Here is an 11,426-nt window from a genome sequence, read left to right on the forward strand (position 1 = left end):
GACATTCAGGAGAGTTCTCCGCTGGGAAGTGGTACCTGAATTATACTTTGAAGGAAGCTGAGGATTCTATAAGGGGGAGATGCAGAAGGAAAACATTCCAAGCATGGAAGAAGCATGTACTCACAAACCCTAGTTAGGAAGCAATATATGTGCAGAGAAATCCAATTTCCCTTCCTCTAGTCCCTAAATCAAATATTCAGTATGTTGTTCTAATAATCAACTGACATAAACATAACATGGTACTTTCTTCTAACACATATAACCTACTGGTAAAATAAAGAATTTTATGATACACTTTCCAACAAAAATCTCATTGGTTTGCCTAGGGATATTCTGTCAATAGCAGAATAAAATAAAGTATTACTTTGCTCAAAATACTCACTTGTTAGATTTGCTTCTCTATTACAAGAAAGTTCTTTTAAAAGACAAACTATATTTTTATCCTCTAGCTTACTTTTCCCCCATTTTAAGATTCATTTTTTATTTTGAATTCCAAATTCTTTCCCTCTCCCCTGACCCTCCTGCACCTGCTGAAAAGCAATGATACCCATTATACATGTGAAGTCAAGCAAAACATATTTCCACATTAGTCATATTGAAAAAAAAAGTAAAGAAAATTAAAGAAAATGAAAAACAATATGCTTTAATTTCTATCAGTCTCTCCCTGGAGGTGGATAGCATTTTTTCACCACAAGATTTTTTATCATGTTGTGGATCATCATATAGATCAGAGTAGCTAAATCTTTAACAATTGATCATCATTATAATATTGTTGTTACTGTGTACAATGTTCTGGTTCAGTTTCTAATTCCTTGCTACAACAAAAAGAGCTACTATACATATATTTGTATTTATAGGTCTCTTTCCTTTTTCTTTATCTCTTAGTGATGGTGTATGGGCCCTGGATCCCTTCCTCCTTTTGCATATGGCCCAGTCCCTAGTGTTTGCCTGAGGCATTAGCTCATCCCAATAATCCTTTCAACGTTCCTTTCATTGTGGCCCCAATTCCAACCCTTCACTCTCTGTTTTCTCTGATCCAGCCCAACCTTCATTGTCTATTATCTCCAGACCACTCCAAGCTATTTCCTACCCTTAATCCCACCTAGCCCCTTCTCTGTTATCTCTGGGTCACCCCAGCCTATTGTCCACTCCTAGATCTCACCCAAATCTTCCCACACATCTTTTTCCCTATATAAAGGGTCAGTCTCATCTATCAAAGCAGGGATTCTTAAAATCTCATCCACCTCAACCAGTGTTTTAATAAACCTTGTCTCTGACTGAAAGAAGGCTTGAGTCAAATTCTTTCGAGGCAGAACCTTTTTGCCCTTTGAATGTTTTGGGGTTCCCAGTACTGCTAGACTGCAACATTAGGAATACAGACCTAGTAGCGGTATTGCTGGGTCAAAGAGTATGGCACAGTTTCATAGCCCTTTGGGCATAGTGTCAACTTGTTTCCCCTGAATGGTTGGACCAGTTCACAACTCTACTAACAATGCATTAGTGTACCTATTTTGCCACATTCCGTCCAATATTTGTCATTTTCTTTTTCTGCAGTATTAGCTAATCTGATAGGTGTGATGTGTTACCTCAGAGTTTTTAAAATTTGTATTTCTCTAATTAATAGCATTTTTTTCCATATAGCTTTGATTTCTTCATCTGAAAACAGCTTGTTTATATCCTTTGACCATTTATCAATTGGGGAATGGCTCTTACTTTTATAAATTAGGCTCAATTAACCTATATACTTGAGAAATGAGGCCTTTATTAGAGAAACCTGCCTCCAGCTTAGTTTTGAAATAAGCTCAACTCCTTTTTAAATACTTTTTGTTCCTTTGGACAGCTATTACATGTTTCCTTCAACTTCACTATGTTAGCAAACTCAGCCCCCAGTCATTTATCAAGGAGCCACCTAATACTAAACAATGAATTCATTACATTCCACTCAGAGAACCCTCTATAATTTCAAATTAACACTTTAGTATAACCTTAGAAAGAAAATCACTAGAAGAAAAGTCTCTCTCTATTACCTTAGGTTTGTTTGACCCTTTAGGAATTTTGCCTAAAGAATGGTTACTCAATCATTTTCCAGATAAATCACCTCTGAGAATTTTTCCATTAAGGAAAATTTCCTCCCTATACTTTGGACCCAATTTTTTCTTTAGGGTAAAGTAAATATTTTGCACCGCATAATTTGTTGTATATTGCCTAGAAAAGATTTATCATTGTGACTTTACTTCAGGATTCAGTTTGGTGGATAGCAAAGATAAGATTGGGAGTGTACTTTAATGCAAATCAAGTTGAGGGAGTGACTGGAGGTGGGGAAGGAGTTGAACAGCAAGAGGAGATACAAAACCAATAAATGGATAAAAACCAAGACCTATTATCACTGAGAATAAAAATTCCAAGTTCTTTAGTCAATATTTATGAGATTGACTAGCAATTTTATAGCTCTCTATATCTTTTACCACCACAAGGGGGGGCCACAGATTCCCTTGTTTATTTCTTCTTGATCACCACCCTAGAAGGCATATTCTTCGGGTATGGGGTTAGTCAAGAAGCACCAAAAGCCCCAAATTAAAACACTGCACCTTAGATATGAAGGTAGACAGTTAGACAAACCACGACATGACATCTTGGGCAAGTCACTTATCTTCTTTGGGTCTCAGTTTCCTAATCTGTTGAATGTACTAGGTGGCCTTTCTGGTTTGTCCCAGCACTAAAATCTATTGTCCTATAGGGAGACAGGTGGCCCGAATTGTAGACTCACAGAGTCCTTACTAAGTGGATCTAGCCAAAGAAACGTATAGGGAATGTCAAAAGGAGATCTGTTTACTCCTCGGCTGCTCAGATCCCTTAACAGAGTAACCCTGGCCAATCTTGCAAGTAGGTTGTAAACAGTTTTAGAATCACTTCTTTGAAATTTGATAATCTGATTCCTCTACTACTATGTTAATATTCTGCGTCCTTTCAATTTCATCAAACACCACAGGAAAAGTTAACAGCTGGCTGTGAATCTCCATTTGGCTACTGCATGTCATTAGGTTTTGCTACCTAAGGGTAGAAAGCTCAATGGTGGCATTTGAATGGCCCATAGGATAAGTAAAAGCTTCCTAATTAAGATTCAGACCATTTAGAGTTTGCTACAGTATGAAAGCACTGAGTTGAAGTTTGCTTCTGCATTTTAATAATAATAGCTAAAATTCACATTGCATTTTTAAGGTAACAGATCATTTTACACGTTATTTTATTTCATCTTCACCACAACCCTGTGAGGTGGATGCCATTATTAACTCCATTTCAGTGGAGAAAGAAAATGAGGCTGAGAAGCCTTAAGTGATTTGCTCAAGATTACACAGCTGTTAAGGATCTGAGGCAGTCCAACACCCAACCCATTAAATCTGCCTCTAAACATAATTTGCTGTGTAAGTAAACAAGATTGCAGAAAGAAAGGATATACTACTCAGATGAATAAATGAATTTCTAGCAACCACAAGTCTTTCAGAAAAATCTATTCATTATTATTTTTAAAAAATGATAATGGATCCTGAGGGGTACTCAGAGGCTACTTCCTTCAGGCCAAGGTCACAAAGAGGCAGGATTTGAACTTCCATTTTCTGATTACAAAGACAGAGTTCTTTCTAATGCAACATGCTCCTTATCATAGTCACAGCTGGCTAATCTATTCACTAAGTATATTCCTCTAAGGATTTCTACCAGTCAACAATACTGCTAGATCCTGTTATCTATGTATCCCAAAAGGAATACATTTGCATTTTTATTTTACAAATAATTTTCAAACCAGACTTTCAACAAATAAAGTTTGATCTTTTCTTTAATTGGTTTTGAGTTAGTGTTTTCATTATAAAGTAAATTCAGAACAAGGTATACTGTGGTTCAGTAGCCACCCCTGCCAACCTCTTTGTAACCTTTTGTTCTAAGAGCTTAGTCCTCACAGGTAAGAAGGTGAGCAATGAATAGGCATTACAGCTATCAAAGGAAACATTTTTATCCAAGTGACCTAGTTTTCACCCCTAACACACACACACACACACACACACACACACACGTGTGTGTGTGTGTTTGTATATATATGTATGTATATATGCGTGTCTATGTATGTATATGGTAGGTGAGAGGAATATAGGACAAGATACCTCTGGGGAGTTGGCCTTGCTAGATGACCTCTGAGGCTGTATATCATTTTATGGTCTACATCATCACCCTTATATTAAGACAAGTAAATATGACTTTTCTTTGAGTTCAAATTTGTTCAGTAAGAGGATTCAGACACAGTTGTACTTTTGGCTACTGAATTTTAAAAAGCCAATACTAACCTAGGCTAAACCATGAAAAAAAGAGTGCTCAGAATGAATGATGTGCCTTACTGTACTCTGCCTGCCTTCTGGAATACTGAGTCCATTACTGGTCATCACATTTTAGAAAACACATGGACCTGCTAGAGTGTAAAGATAAAAGGGCAATAAGGATGGTGAGAGAATAAAATACTGGCATATAGGAGCCTTTGGAGGTACAGTGGAGAGTTAGTCTGGATAAGAGAACACTGAGCAGGGGAAACATGAAGGCTCTTCTCAAATATTTCAAATGCTGTCATGTGGAAGAGGGATGAGATTTGGGGTTTTGTTTTGGGGCTCAGAGAGAACAGAACTAGGAAAAACAGGTAGCTGCTACAGAGATCCAGATTTAAGCTTGATAGGACAAAAAATCCTCTTCTAATTGGAAGAGGTTGACTGGGGAAGGAATGGATTTTATTTCCCAGGAGGTCTTTGGACAGAAGCAGATAATTGCTTGCTTGTCTGCCATGTTATAGAGAATGTTCAGCTAGAGGTGGGGTAAGTGACCTTTGAGTTCCTCAGGAGATTCTTGGAATACAACATTTATGTAATCCTTTGGCCTATTAGTAATATCATTAAGTTTTAAATATATGTTGATGAAAGATTAAACATCAACAAACATTTTAAGTGCGCACTGTGTGAAAGGCATGTTGCTAACTAGTTTTTTTTTTTTTTCTTTTTTAAGCTGAGACTCATTTTTCATCTCAATTATCTAGCACAGGGGTGGGGAACCTGAGGCCTTGAGGCCACATGCGTTCTAGATCCTTAAATGGGACCTTGTGGCCTCAAGGCCACAGGTTCCCCACTCCTGATCTAGCATATCCTAGGGTACCAATTTAGCTTCAATCAGAAAAGAGTGTTTCTGAGTTGCAGATTTTTAAGTTTTAGAAGAAATATATGCTTGGAGTATCCAGGAGAGATAAGTGAGTGACATTGGTGAAGACCCCTCATAAAATTTAAACTTAAATGAGTAAAATAAGGTAAAGACCCCTAATAATATATGTGTATCCAGGTCAGGAAGCTTGTAAATAGCCCAGATAAATATATTCAAATTGTTGATAACTACAAATTGTTCCAGGATCTGAAATGAACAAAACAGGATGTACTAAGAGGATACTTGAAGGAGAGGAAGGTAGTTAAAACTATGTAATGACTCTGTAATTCCACTGCTGTTGCTGGGGTAGTTTTGTTGTGTTTAGATTGTGCCCTCTGAAGCCCAGCCAATGGGATATGAGGTAGGGGGCTAGGGAGGGGTTGCGGTTAGAACCTATAAAAATGCTTGCTTGGCTGACACCACCTGCGGTCTTACATCGAACTGCCTTTCGGTGCGAGTCGCCCTTTCTCGAGATCGAAATAAAATCCTTTCTACCTTCTACCTGGAGAAGCCTCTGAATTAATTTGGGTAAGGGTTATCGCTGTCCCACACATAAGGAAATACATTGAGAGGGGCAGCTAGGTGGCACAGTGGATAGGGCTGTAGCCTTGGAGTCAGGAGGACCTGAGTTCAAAGCCAGCCTCAGACACTGGACAGTTACTAGCTGTGTGATCCAGGGCAAGTCACTTAACCCCATTGCCTAGCCAAAAAGCAACAACAAAAAAAGGAAATATATTGAGGTAAAAGACTTCTGCCACCAACTCTACTTTTAACAATGTCCACAGTACCTAGTACAGGATCTTGTATACTACAGGTGTGCATTTGCTAAATGAATGAATGGATTTGGAGTCAAGGCTATGAAAGTGAATGTAGTTCAATTACTCACTGTGCGAGTTTGAGCAACTCACCTCCCTCCTTTCTATGGACTTTGGTGTTCTCCTCTGTAAAATAAAAGCATGGGTTAGGAATGGACTTTTCTCTAAGGTCCCTTCTAGGCTCTAAATCTATGATACTATGAATAACTAGTTATGCCACTGAACATGAAATAGGATTAGGAGGGTAGACCAATTAAATAACCTGTGCATATAGAATAGGTTGCTGGGTAGGCCTTTGAGTTAAGAAGACCTGGGTTCAAGTCTTGCCTCTGCTGTATACTAGCTGTGTAACCATGGGGAAGTGATTTAACCTCATGGTGCCCCCAGGCAACTCTCAAAAGCTCTTAAGTTACAGATGATTTGGTGGATTGCATCAATGGAGGCAATTTCCAAGCCAGGAGTTCCCTACACTGAAAAAAATCATATATCAACTTCTCTTCCCCACCCCAAAAAGATCATGGTATCATAAATTATATATTGACAACATTTTTAGAAATAGTGAAATGGAGGGGGGAAGACAGAACCTTTTGCAACATGTTGCTTGGGGATCCTCAGAATTTAAGTTATGTCTCTTCCCCAAACCAAATGATGGGTGGCTAAAACCACTACAAATCATTTGCTGGCTAATGTGGTGATGGAGGTGGAGAGAATACACTAATCAAGAAGATATAGAGTATGTATCATAGAGAACCCCCAAAAAACATTCGAGAGTTCATTGTCAAAACTTTCAAAAAAATCTCACTTTTTTGCAGGAATATAGGATGAGATGATGAAACTGTCCAGGCATTATTACTTTTGGAAACCTTCCAAATTTGCACTTTTCTTAAGTTACAGAAAACAAACAAAACTTAATTTTAAAATGATTTTATCTAAAAATAATCAAAATAATTTGATAGACATTAACATAAGTAGGCCAAGCCAATGTGATAAAAATAACAATGCTTTTAAAATTAATTTACTTATTCAGTGCTAAACTAATCATACTCCAAAAAGAACATTTTAGAGAGCTAGAAAAATAGCAACAAATTCAAAAGGAGGACCAAAAGGTTAAGAATCTTAAAATAATAATTAATAGTACCAGATCTCAAACTGTACTACATAGCAGTAATCATTAAAGCAATCTGACCTTGATTTTTTTTTTAAAAGGTCAGTCAGTAGAACAAACTACATTTGCAAATAGTAGTACAGTATTTGATAAACCCAAAGACCTTATTTCCTGGGGAAAGAAATCAGTATTTAACAAAAAACTCTGGGAAAACTAGACAGCAGTCTAGCAGAGATTGGTTTTGGACCTACATCTCATGCCATGTGCCCAGATAAGCTCTAAATGTATATGAGCTAGACATAAAAGGTCAGATTATAAATAAAGGAATGAGAGGCTCAAGGAAGAAATTACCTTTCAGATACATGGTTGGGGAAGAATATATGACTATGTTCATGATAAGTGACAAAGAAGATTTCCAAAAGATCAAGTGACAATTTTGATTATATAACATTTAAAAGTTTTTGCACAAATTAATGTAGTAAAAATTACAAAGTAATCAAGTAACTGGAAAAAAAACTTTGCATTATATTTCTCTGATAAAGGTTTCATTTCCAAGATAAGAATTCAAATCTATAAGAACAAAAGCCAAAGATAAATGGTCAAGAACATGCCAGGCATTTTTCAATTCCTTCAAAGGAAGAAATATCCATAACTATTTCTAAAAAGCTCTAAATCACTAATAATTAGAGAAATGCAAATTAAAACAACTCTGAGGTTCTACCTCATAGCTATCAGACTGGCAAAGATGACAAAAGAGGAAAAATGACAAATATTGGTAGGGTTGTGGGGAAACAGGAACACTAGAGCACTAATTGTGGCCTCCTTAATTGATCCAACCATTCTGGAAAGCAATTTGAAGTATTCTTAGAAAGCTGCCAGACTAGGCATACCCTGTGACCCAGCTCTAAACACTATCTGGCCTATGCCCAAAGAGATCAAAGAGAGAAAAAGGAACTATATATACAGAAATATTTATAGCATTTCTTAACATATTAGCCAAAAAAATCAGAGACTAAGGTGGTGTCTTCCTTTGCGTCTTTGCCACGTCTTACTAAGGACCATGGGACCTTTCCATTTGATTTGTAGCTGAGACTTTCCATATATGTTGCCTCTCCCATTAGAATGTGAGCACCTTATGAACACACTGTCTTTCCTATTTGTATGCCCAGTGCTTAATACAGAATATGATCTCAAGAAATGCTTCACTCACTCATTCATATATGTGTTCCATTGATAGATAGATAAACATATGACATGTGAATGTAATAGAATATTATCATTCCATAAGAAATGATGAAATGGACAGTTTCAGAGATATCTGGGAAGACTTCTGATGTAGAGCAAAGTGAACATAACTAGGAGAACAATTTATACAATATAATAACATTATAGAGAAAAATTACTTTGAAAGACTTTAGAATTCTGATCAATGCAATGATAAATCAGAGACCTGAAGAAGAAATATACCATTTACCTCCTAACAGACAGGTAATGAACTTAAAATGCAGAAAAAGACATTTCAGATATAATTAATGTGGGAATTTGTTTTGTGGGCCTATGAACGCGTGTCTTGAGGGCTTCATACATGCATTCATTCATTTAGTCTTACATTCTCATGTCAGGGAGGTGGGATGGTAATGGGAGAGACAGATTGATAAAAAAATTGCTACTTGAATTTTAAAAAGTAGATATTTATTTTACTTGTATTTATAACATGTCCTGCCCAGATGAACCATAGCAAATAAAACCTGTACTATAAACGTGCATAGTTCAGCAAAGTGAATGGCCACATTAGCCATGTTTAAAAATCTTGGAAATGAGACCTTTATTGTTGCAGACTTTTTTCTCCCAGTTACCAGTTTCCCTTCTAATTTTTACTACATTGTTTATGTGAAAACTTTTAAATCTTATATAATCAAAATTATCATTTTATTTTTTGTGATCTTCTTTGGCACCTGTCTTGAATGCAGTTACAAACCCTTCCCTAAACACACATTTGAAAGGTAATTTCTTCCTTGCTCCTCTAAAACCTTAATTTATGGTGTTACTTTTTATATCTAGGTCATATTTCCCTTGGAGCTTATTTTGATGTAAGGTGTGAGGTATTGGTCAAAATCTAATTTCTGCCAGATTGTTGTCCAGTTTTCCCAGAAGTTTTTGTTAAACGTGATTCTTTTCCCCACTAAATGGAGTCTTTGGGTTTATTGAACACTATACTACTGTGTCTATTTGCTTTTCTGTGTTGTTCTTTAAAGCCTCAAAAATGGGCAGAATGACTTTGTGGAGAACCCCCTTGTTCTTAGGAAGAAGAAAAATATTCTTATTTCTCTATTACAGGTGCAGAGGGGGCCCCTTTTCATGGATACATATTAATAATAATAGCTAGCATTTACATAATGCTTTAAGGTCTGCAAAGTTCAATAATTTATCTTGTTATTATAAAATAATTTATCTTGTTATCTTCACAATAGCCCTATAAAGTTGGCACTATTATTATCTCCATTTTACAAATGAGGAAACTGAGGCTAAAAAGTTGCCTGGGTCATCCAGCTAGTAAGTAATCACAGGAGAATTTAAACTCAGGTCTTCTCAACTCTAAGACATGTACTCTACTACTTTATTCACTGTGCCACCAACATGATACCCAGCCTGTGAAAGGTAAGCACATCATTTCTCACAGAGGCTATATAAACTTTCCCTTCATCACTCCAGCTGATTCTTCCATCTCTCTCCTCTTCAGTGTTAAAACTTATTGAAAAAGCTATTCGTACCAAATATCTCTATTTCCACACTACTACCCCCTCTTTTTATTAAATTCCTTTAAACTGAAATAACTTTAAAATTCTGATCAATGCAATGATAAACCACAAGTCCAAAAGAATATTGATGAAACAAACCAAAGAGAAGTGGCATACATTGTTGGAGATGGCCAATGTGGAAGTATGTTTTGCTAGGCTACACACAAAGGTATTGAAGACTTTAGTTTTCCTTTCTCTCTTTACAAAAAAAAAAAAAAAAGATCAATGGGAGGCGGGAGGATATAGTGGGAGGGACAGATTAATAAAAGAAAAAAAAATCATGAGTTTTTTCACCGCTTTACTCAAACTATTTTCTCTAAGCAAGTGTTCTTGAGCTTTTTTTGTGCGTATGTCATGGACTCCGATATTCTAGTGAGAGCTGTGGACCCTTTCTCAGAATAATTTTTTTTTCTTTATTCTTTTTTTTTTTAAATTTATTTTTAGTTTTCAACATTCACTTCCACAAGATTTTGAGTTCCAAATTTTCTCCCCATCTCATCCCTCCTCCAACCCCAAGATGGCATGCATTCTGTATACCCCTTCCTCTAACCTGCCCTCCCTTCTATCTCTACCCCCACTTCTCTTATCCCCTTAACCTTCTATTTTCCTGTAGGGCAGGATAGATTTCTATACCCCATTGCCTGTATTTCTTATTTCCTAGTTGCATGTGAAAACAATTTTTTTTTAACATGTGTTTTTAAAACTTTGGGTTCCAAATTTTCTCCCTTCCTCCCTCCCCACCCACCCTCATTGAAAAGGTAAACAACTTGATACAGGTTATACATGTGTAGTCATGCAAAACACTTCCATGGTAGTCATGTTGTGAAAAACTAAGTATATTTCCCTTCATCCTATCCCGCCCCCCATTTATTCTATTCTCACTTTTGACCCTGTCCCTCCTCAGAAGTGTTTGCTTCTGATTACCCCCTCCCTCAATATGCCCTCCCCTCTATCATCCTCCTGCTCTCTTGTCCCCTTCCCCCCTATTTTCCTGTAGAGTAAGATAGATTTCCATACGTCATTGAGTGTGTGTTATTTCCTCCTTAAGCCAAATCCTGTGAGAGTAAGATTCACTCATTCCCTTTCACCTTCCCTTGTTTCCCCTCCACTATAAAAGTCTTTTCTTGTCTGTTTTATGTGAGGTAATTTACCCATTCTACCTCTCCCTTTCTCCTTCTCCCAGTATAATCCTCTCTCACCCCTTAATTTTATTCTCCAGATATCACTTCTTTATCTTCAACTCACCCTGTGCCCTCTATCTATCTATCTATCTATCTATCTATCTATCTATCTATCTATCTATACATATATACATTTAATTTTTACCCTCCAACTACCCTACTACTAACAAAGGTCTCATGAGTTACAGATATCATCTTTCCATGCAGAAATGTAAACAGTTCAACTTTAATAAGTTTCTTACTATTTCTCTTTCCTATATACCTCTTCATGCTTCTCTTGAGTCTTGTATCTGAAAGTCAA

This window comes from Vombatus ursinus, unplaced genomic scaffold (genome assembly GCF_900497805.2).
Source record: "Vombatus ursinus unplaced genomic scaffold, bare-nosed wombat genome assembly UNPS02014784.1, whole genome shotgun sequence".
Lineage (NCBI taxonomy): Eukaryota > Metazoa > Chordata > Mammalia > Diprotodontia > Vombatidae > Vombatus > Vombatus ursinus.